Genomic DNA, 9,099 nt, shown 5'->3' on the forward strand with positions numbered 1-9,099 from the left:
GTTGAAAAAGTCTCCAGGTAATGCTATCCGCAGCTTTCACAGCACTCCAGCCTTTGATTTTGCTATGGAAGCTCCAGACTTCACAGAGGAAAAAGACATCCAGATCATTCGTTCTCTTCAAATCTCTGAAACAGAACTGGTAAGCATAGTAAAATGTTTGCTTTTGAGTTTACCACTGATGAAGGCTTTATTTCTCACTTAATGAAAGTGAAATATTTTTCTAATTCAAGGTCATAAAATGTTTTAAAGTAAACAATTTCTCTAGGGCTCCTGGGTGGCTCAGTAGGTTATGCATCTGCTTTTGGCTCAGGTCATGATCTCCAGGTCCTGGGATTGAGCCCCAGGTTGGTCCGACTTCGTGCTCAGCAGCGAGTCTGCTTCTCCCTCTCCCTCTACCCCTCTCCCCACTCGTGTGCACTCTCAATCTCTCTCTCAAATAAATAAATAAATAAAATCTTTAAGAAAAACCACAAGATTTGAGATTAACCAGTAAACAAAACTTCATGTTTACATTAAATCAGATCCATCCCTCACACGGAACTGCTACAGAAGTAAACTCAGCCTGGCCATTATCACTACAGAAAAATATTTCCAGTTAAGACTTGCAAATAAAGCCTATGCCAAATAACCTGACTTCATTGACTCCCCTCAATTCTTTTCCAAAGGTTCAGGCTTAACCACATATACCTGCGCTTAAACCTTTTCATCAGATGTATACTCTAGTCATAACTTTTTTTTCTCATGCCATTGAAATCTATTTGGTCTTCATTAAAAATATTTTCCACATATAATGCTCTATTCTTTTATCTTTCCAAATTAGTTTAGTTAATTGTCCAAAGCTTCACATTCTAATGGTTGTCTTGATGATGCTCAATATATTGAGAGGAATGCTTCATGATTTCTCCATGCTACCATAATGTACTGAACAGAATACTAAACAGAAAATAGCTCTGTTCTTAAGAAAGTCAAAAAGAAATGATAAAGCCATCTGCTTGAAGTCATTGATATGAGCCTGAAAAAAGACAAAACATAATTTGTCATTAGCATCATAGACTGGTTGGAACAGTGTTTGGAGACCAGTAGGTACTTTAAAAAGATATAAACTATAAAATAAGGTTATTTTATAATTATGTTAGATTATTGTGTTTTGTAGTTAAAATTTAAGATATGATTTCTTACCAGCAAAGGGACAACAGTGATCCTTTATGAATGACTTTTGATATGTGAAGGAAGAGATCTGAAAGTAATCATGTAAATCATTACAGAACAATAAAATGAATTAAAATCAGTTTTTTCACAGCTTCTAGGCATACAACTTTGTTATCCTAAAATATTTACTTTGTATCTCAAAGTGTTGAAAATAATGTGTATCAATGTCCCTCTGCAATTCAAGACAGAAAGGTGCTATGCATGGAAGTATGCAATATAAATGAGAATGCATATTTGATTTTATTTGATTGGTTTATTTTTATATAAGTAATTTTGTTTGTCATTATTTTCCTAATATTAAATGGTGAATAATATGTGACTATAAACACTTCCTCCTGAAAGATGTATTTTTTAATTCAGCTAGCTTAGTTATTCCTCAGGGTCATTTTTTACATTCTTTTTTTTTTTTTTTTTTTTGAAGTAACAGCAAATATTTATTGAGCTCCTTATTGCCGGCTGTAGGAATGCTAACAACACTGACTCCAACTTTGGTTCTCCATCTTGTTCATACCTGTGCAATGACCTCCCTTGGGGTTACATGATCCAGACCCTTGAAGGTTAATATGTGCCCTGAACACAGAAAGGCTTGTTCTGATCCTCCCTAAAGTGGCACACAGAAGGCGCCCCTTTAGATAACTAGTAGAAATGACTGGTGCACAGAAGGCGCCCCTTTAGATAACTAGTAGAAAATAACTGGTGCACAGAAGGCGCCCCTTTAGATAACTAGTAGAAAATAACTGGTGCACAGGTGGTGCCCCTTTAGATAACTAGTAGAAATAACTGGTACACAGAAGGCGCCCCTTTAGATAACTAGTAGAAAATAACTGGTGCACAGGTGGTGCCCCTTTAGATAACTAGTAGAAAATAACTGGTGCACAGAAGGCGCCCCTTTAGATAACTAGTAGAAAATAACTGGTGCACAGGTGGTGCCCCTTTAGATAACTAGTAGAAAATAACTGGTGCACAGATGGTGCCCCTTTAGATAACTAGTAGAAATGACTGGTGCACAGAAGGCGCCCCTTTAGATAACTAGTAGAAAATAACTGGTGCACAGATGGTGCCCCTTTAGATAACTAGTAGAGATTCTCTGGTGCACAGATGGAGCCACTTTATAACTAGTGTTTGACTTGGCCACAATGCCCCTCACTCAATAAAAGCTGTGGATTAAGGTCCAGAATGCGTGGAGGAAAGCTGACTAGTGCCTGAGGGGTTTGTCTGCCGGATTCTCCTGTCAGTAAGTTAACCTGGATAAAACTATCTGTAAATGTTTTGTGTGGCCTACATTGTTTTTCAGTATGGAAGTGCCTTCTCCATCTGGAGGATAATTTACGGCCTTTCCTCCTTTTTTTTTTTTTTTTTTTTAGAAAAACTTATTTTTTCATGTTTTGCATGCTTGTAGTTTTAATATTTTTTTACTTTAAATTCAAACTCAAGTTAGTTAACCTATAGTGTTGTTTTGGTTTCAGGAGTAGAATTTAGTGATTTATTACTTACATACAACACCCAGTGCTCATCCCAAAGGTGCCTTCCTTAATACCCACCACCCATTTAGCCCATCCCCCACCCATCTCCACTCTAGGAAACCTGCTTTTTCTCTATAGTTGAGAGTCTTGTATAGTTTGCTTTCCTCTGTGTTATTTTTCCTTCCCTTCTCCTAAGTTCATCTGTTTCATTTTTTAAATTCCACATGAGTGAAATCATGTGGTATTTGCCTTTCTCTGATTGACTTATATCACTTAGCATAATACATTCTAGTCCCACCCCCATTGTTGGAAATGGCAAGATTTCATCTTTTTTGATGGCTGAGTAATATTCCATTGTGTGTGTGTATATATATATATATATATATATATATACCATCATCTTTATCCATTCATCAGTTGATGGATATTAGGGCTTTTTCCATAATTTAGCTATTGTTGATGCTGCTATAAATATTAGGGTGCAGGTATCCCTTTGAATCAGTATTTTTGTATCTTTTGGATAAATACATGGTAGTGCAATTGCTGACTCATAATGTAGTTCTATTTTTAACTTCTTGAGGAAACTCCATACTGTGTTCCAGAGTGTCTGTACCAGTTTGCATTCCCACCAGCAGTGCAAGAGGGTGTCCCTTTCTCCACATCCCTGCCAACATATGTTGTTTCTGAGTTGTTAATTTTAGCCGTTCTGACTGATGTGAGGTGATACCTCATTGTGGTTTTGATTCGTATTTCCCTCATAATGAGTAGTGTTGAGCATCTTCTCATGTGTCAGCCATTTGTATGTCTCCCTTGGAGAAATGTCTCTTCTTGTCTTCTGCCCATTTCTTAACTGGATTATTTCTTTCTGGGCTGTTGATTTTGAAGAGTTCTCTATAGATTTTGGATTTGCAATTTCCATTTGCAAATATCTTCTCCCATTCTGTCGGTTGCCTTTTAGTTTTGTTGATTATCTCCTTTGCTGTGAGGAAGATTTTTATCTTGATAGGGTCCCAGTCGTTCATTTTTGCTTTTGTTTCCCTTGCCTCAGGAGACTTGTCTAGTAAGAAGTTGCTATGGCCAAGGTCAAAGAGGTTGTTGCCTGTTTTCTCCTCTAGGATTTTGATAGTTTCCTGTCTTACAATTAGGTCTTTCACCAATCTTGAATTTATTTTTGTGTATGGTGTAAGAAACTGGTCCAGTTTCATTCTTCTGTGTTTCGCTGTGCAGAGCTGTTTACTTTGATGTATTCCCAATAGTTCGTTTTTGCTTTTATTTCCCTTGCCTCAGGGGATGTGTTTGGAAAAATGTCAGGAGACTTATCTAGAAAGAAATTGTGTGATGTCAAAGAGGTTAGCTGATGTCAAAGAAGTTATATGTGTTCTCTTCTAGGATTTTTATGGTTTCAGTTCTCACATTTAGGTCTTTAATCTACCTCAAGTTTATTTTTGTGTATGGTGTGAAAAGTGGTCCAGTTACATGCTTTGGCATGTAGCTTTCCAGTTTCCCAACACCATTTGTTGGAGACTGTCTTTTTCCCATCGGATATTCTTTCCTGCTTCATAAAAAGTTTAACTGACCATATTATTGTGGCTTTATTTCTGGGTTTTTGGCTATTTAGGTCTTCTGTGGTTCCATACAAATTTTTAGGATTGTTTGTTCTAGCTCTGTGAAAAATGCTGTTGGTATTTTGATAGGGATTGCATTAAATGTGTAGATTGCTTTGGGGAGTATAGACATTTAACAAGTATGGGTTTTCATATAAGGCTTTTATTATGTTGACCATGTTCCCTCCAAACCTATGTTGAGGGATTTTTATCATGAATGGGTGTTGTACTATGTCAAATGTTTTTTCTGTGTCTACTGAAATGATCAGATGTTTCTTAAAGCTTCTCTTATTGATGTGATGTATCATATTGATTGATTTGCAAATATTGAATCACACTTGCATCCTAGGAATAAATCCTATTTGATTTTGGTGAATAATTTTTTTAAATGTATTGTTGAAATTGGTTTGCTAGTATTTTGTTGAGGATTTTTGCATCTATGTTCATCAGAGATATTAACCTATAGTTCTGTTTTTTGGTGGTGTCTTTATGTGGCTTTGGTATCAGGGTAATGCTGGCCTCATAGAATGAATTTGGAAGTTTTCCTTCCTCTTCTATTTTTTTGCAGTTGTTTAAGAAGAAAAGGTATTAATTCTTTAAATGTTTGTAGAATTCCCCTGTGATGCCATTTGGTCCTTGCAGCAGCCCCTGGCCAAGAGTTTATGCTAAGGATATAACAGGAAAACATGGTTTATGACCCTGCGGGCTTTAGCGTAAATGTCAGAGCATGAGCAGTTGGGAACGCCCAGCTTGCTCAGGGAACTCTGCTCTTCCTGAAATCCCCTCAGATAAGGAGCGGCCAGGAANNNGCCTGGTCTGCTAAAGTGTGGAATGCCACCCCAACTGAAACCTGATTGCTCTTGACAATAGCCGGCAGGGTCCATAGAAACGTGTTTAAGAATAGGCCTCACTTGCTGAATGTTACATCATTTAATCCTGTGACCTTCCCCATGATGTACTATTCACTAGGATCATGAGACTCCCCTTGATTGTATTCGATTGTTTACCGCCAATAAATACACGATGTTGCAGCTGTTCGGGGGCGATCACACTCTTTGCGTTCATCCCCTGCACCCACACTTTCTTTCACAGCTAACCTGTCTGTGTCTCGTCCTTTTCCTGAATCACGCCATGGCTCCGTGGGCGGTGTTGCAGCAGGTCCTAGACCTTTGTCTGTTGGGAGTTTTTTGGTGAGTGATTCAATGACCTTGCTAGTAATTGATCTGTTCAAATTTTCTATTTCTTCCTGCTTAATTTTGGTAGGTTATATGTTTCTAGGAATTTGTCCATTTCTTCTAGGTTGTCTAATGTGTTGGTATATAATTATTTCATAATAATCTCTTACATAGTTTGTATTTCTGTGGTGTTGGTTTTTAGTTCTACACACTCATGTGTGATTTCATTTCAGGCCTTTTTTTTCTTGATAAGTCTAGCTAGAGGTTTATCAATTCTGTAATTTTTCTTTATTTTCCTTCAGAGAACCAGTTGCTGGCCTCATTGATTTCTGCCCCCCCCCCAGGTTCTATAGCCTTTATTTCTGCTCTAATCTTTATTATTTCCTTTCTTTTGCTGGTTTGGGGTTTTGTTTGTTCTTTTTCCAGCTGCTTTAGGTGTAAAGTTAGGGTGTTTGAGATTTCCCTTTCTTCTTGAGATTAGCCTGTTGCTATAAACTTCCCTCTCAGAACTACATTTGCTGCATTCCAAAGATTTGGGGCCATTGTGTTTTCATTTTCATTAGTTTCCATGTAATTTTGTTTATTTCCTTGATTTCTTGATTGACTCATTCACTGTTTAGTTGCATGTTAACTTCCATGTATTTGTGTTCTTTCCAGATTTTTCTTGTGTTTTATTTCTAGTTTCATAGTCTTGTAGCCAGAGAAGATGCATGATATGACTTCAGTCTTTTTGAAGTTGAGACTTTTTTTTGTGCCCTAATATGTTATCTATTCTGAAGAACGTTCCATTTGCACTTGAAAAGAATGTGTATTCTGCTGTTTTAGGGTTGAATGTTCTGAGTATTTATGTTAAATGCCTCTGGTCCAGTGTGTCATTCTTCTGTTTAGATGATCTGCCTCCTTGGTGTAAATGGGGTGTTAAAGTCCCCTACTATTGTATTAGTATTTATTAGTTCCTTTATGCTCTTTATTTTATGTATTTGGGTGCTCCCATGTTGGGTCAGTAAGTGTTTATAATTGTTAAATCTTCTTGTTGGAGTTCCCTTTTATTATTATATAGTGTTGTTCTTTGTCTCCTGTTATAGTCTTTTGTTTTAAAGTCTATTTTATCCAATGTAAGTATTGCTATGCCAGGTTTCTTTCAACACCCATTCACATGATAAATATTTCTCCTTTCCCCTTGCTTTCAATCCGCAGTTGGGTTTAGATTTCAAATGAGTTCCTTGTAGGCAGCATATACATAGGTTTATCTACTCTGTCATCCTACATCATTTGATTGGGGCATTTAGTCCATTTTCATTTTAAGTATTTATTGATAGATGTGTATTTATTGCCACTTTGTTACTTGTTCTGTGGTTGTTTCTATAGTTTTTCTCTAATCCTTTCATCTCTTTCTCTTTCACAGTTTGTTGGTTTTCTTTAGTGATATGCTTGAGTTCTTTATTCTTTATCTATTACTGGTATTTTATCTGTGGTTACCATTAGGTTTGTTTATAACATCTTCTGCATATAGAATTCTATTAAGTTGATAGTCACTTAAGTTTGTACCATTCTTTACTCCTCTCTCCCACCCATGTTTTAGGTATATGGTATCATATTGTATATCCTTTTATTCTGCGAATCCCTTAACTGTTTTTTTCAGATATATTTATTTCCCTTACCCTCATTTATGGTCTTCCCTTTCCGCTCAAAGGAGTCCTCTTGAATATTTCTTGTAGGGCTGGTTTAGTGGTCGTGAACTTTTAAAATTTTTGTCTGAGAAACTTTATTTTTCTATTCTGAATGATAGCCTTGCTGGATAGAGTATTCTTGGCTATAGGTTTTTTCCCTTTCAGCCCTTTGAATATGTCGTGACAATCCCTTCTAGCTGGTAAAGTTTCTGCTGAAAAATTAAGGTTACCTTTGTATGTAACTCTTATTTTCTGTTGCTGCTTTTAGGATTTTTTCTTTATCACTACTTTTTGCAATTTTAATTACTGTGTGTCTTAGTGTGGAACTCCTTGGGTTTAATTTTTTGGAGGATCTCTGTGCCTCCTGGATCTGGATCTCTGTGCCTCCTGGATCTGGATCTCTGTTTCCTGGATATCTAAGTGTACTCTCAATTTGCATAATTTTTCTTATTTGTTCAGCTTGGTTACCTTCTATTACTCTGTATTCCAGGTCATTATTTCCTCTACTTCATCTACCCTGCTAATCATTCCCCAAGTGTAGTTTTAATTTTGCTTATTGTGTTCATCTCTGATTGGTTCTTTTATCTCTTTGCTAAGGCTCTCACTGATGTCTTCCATTCTTTTCTCAAGTACAGTGAGTACCCTTATGATCATTACTTTGAACTCTCAATCAGGCATATTACTTAAATCTGTTTCACTTAAGTTTCTTGCTGTGCTTTGGTCCTGTTCTTTCATTTGGAATATATTCCTCTCTCCTCATTTTGTCTAACTCTTTTTGTCTCTTTGTGTTAGAAAAGTCAGCTATATCTCCTACTGTTGAAGATAATGGCCTTACGTAGAATAGGTCTTGCAATGCCTTGCAGTGTAGTATCCGTTGGTCCCAAGGACCTTGTGCTTCAGGAAATGTCTCCTGTTCATGGTGCATGTGCCTGTTGTGTTCTTGCCCATTTTTCCCTTCAGTTCAGTTGTCTGCAGTGGTTTTCTTTGGCAGGTCTGGGGTGTTTTAACAAGGCACACACTGGTCTGATGGCTAATTGAGACCTGGAACTACCTCTGCCCTTTGAGGACATGCCAGCCTAAGTGCATCTTCAAAGGGCATGTGGGTGGGTCCTACAATTCTAACAAGGTGTTCCTCATGCTTCCACAGTGCTAGCTGGTGCCACAGCTACAGCCTGACAAACCTGAGGCTGCACAAAAAGTGTGGGTGGGGAGATGCAGTGTTGGCAAGGTTTATAAGGTCTTCTGGGGGAGGGGCCCTGCAGCACTGGGATTGAGGCATATGTGTGTGACTGGAAAGGGTAGATCCATAGAAGTGGGGGGCGGGGGGGGCTTGGTGCAAGCCTTTGGGTAGTGAGTGTAGGTGCAGCACACTGATTCCTATAGGTGACCATGTGTTCATGCTGGGGGTGGGGGAGGCAAGTAGCATCTGCCAACTCCTTTGTTTCTGGATTGACCTTTTTGAGATCCCTATCTCATGGGGACACATTCTGTGGTGAGTAAACCACTCTCCCTCTTGTCTGCCCCTGACATTTTTCAAACTGCTGGTTCTACACTGTCTCTACTCAGGCTGCTTGTGGTGCTGCCTCTTTAAGTTCTGAGACTCAGCATCCTGATACCCTCAGGGCTCTCCCAGAGGGAAGCATGCTGATTTTAAGAATTCCAGGCTTTACTTCTAGCTGTTTGTAAGAACCTCTGAAATTTGGCCCCTCTGGCTTTCAAAACCAAATGTCATGGGGGTTCATCTTCCCTGTGCAGAGTCCTTGGCATGATCATCTTTCTTGCCCTTCACTGTACTCCCAGCTCCCTCCTGTCCGATGATGGCCACTGTCCCTGTAGGTCTGAAATCATGTCTCTGCCTTTCCTACCTTCCTCTGATGTGTCCTTTACCTTTGGTTGTGGAGTTCATTCTGCCAGTCTTCAGGTCATTTTCTGAAATATTAAGCAATGTGAGTGTTATCTAGTTGTATCTGTGGGGGAA

Source organism: Ursus maritimus, unplaced genomic scaffold (assembly GCF_017311325.1).
Source record: "Ursus maritimus isolate PB19 unplaced genomic scaffold, ASM1731132v1 scaffold_11, whole genome shotgun sequence".
Classification (NCBI taxonomy): Eukaryota; Metazoa; Chordata; class Mammalia; order Carnivora; family Ursidae; genus Ursus; species Ursus maritimus.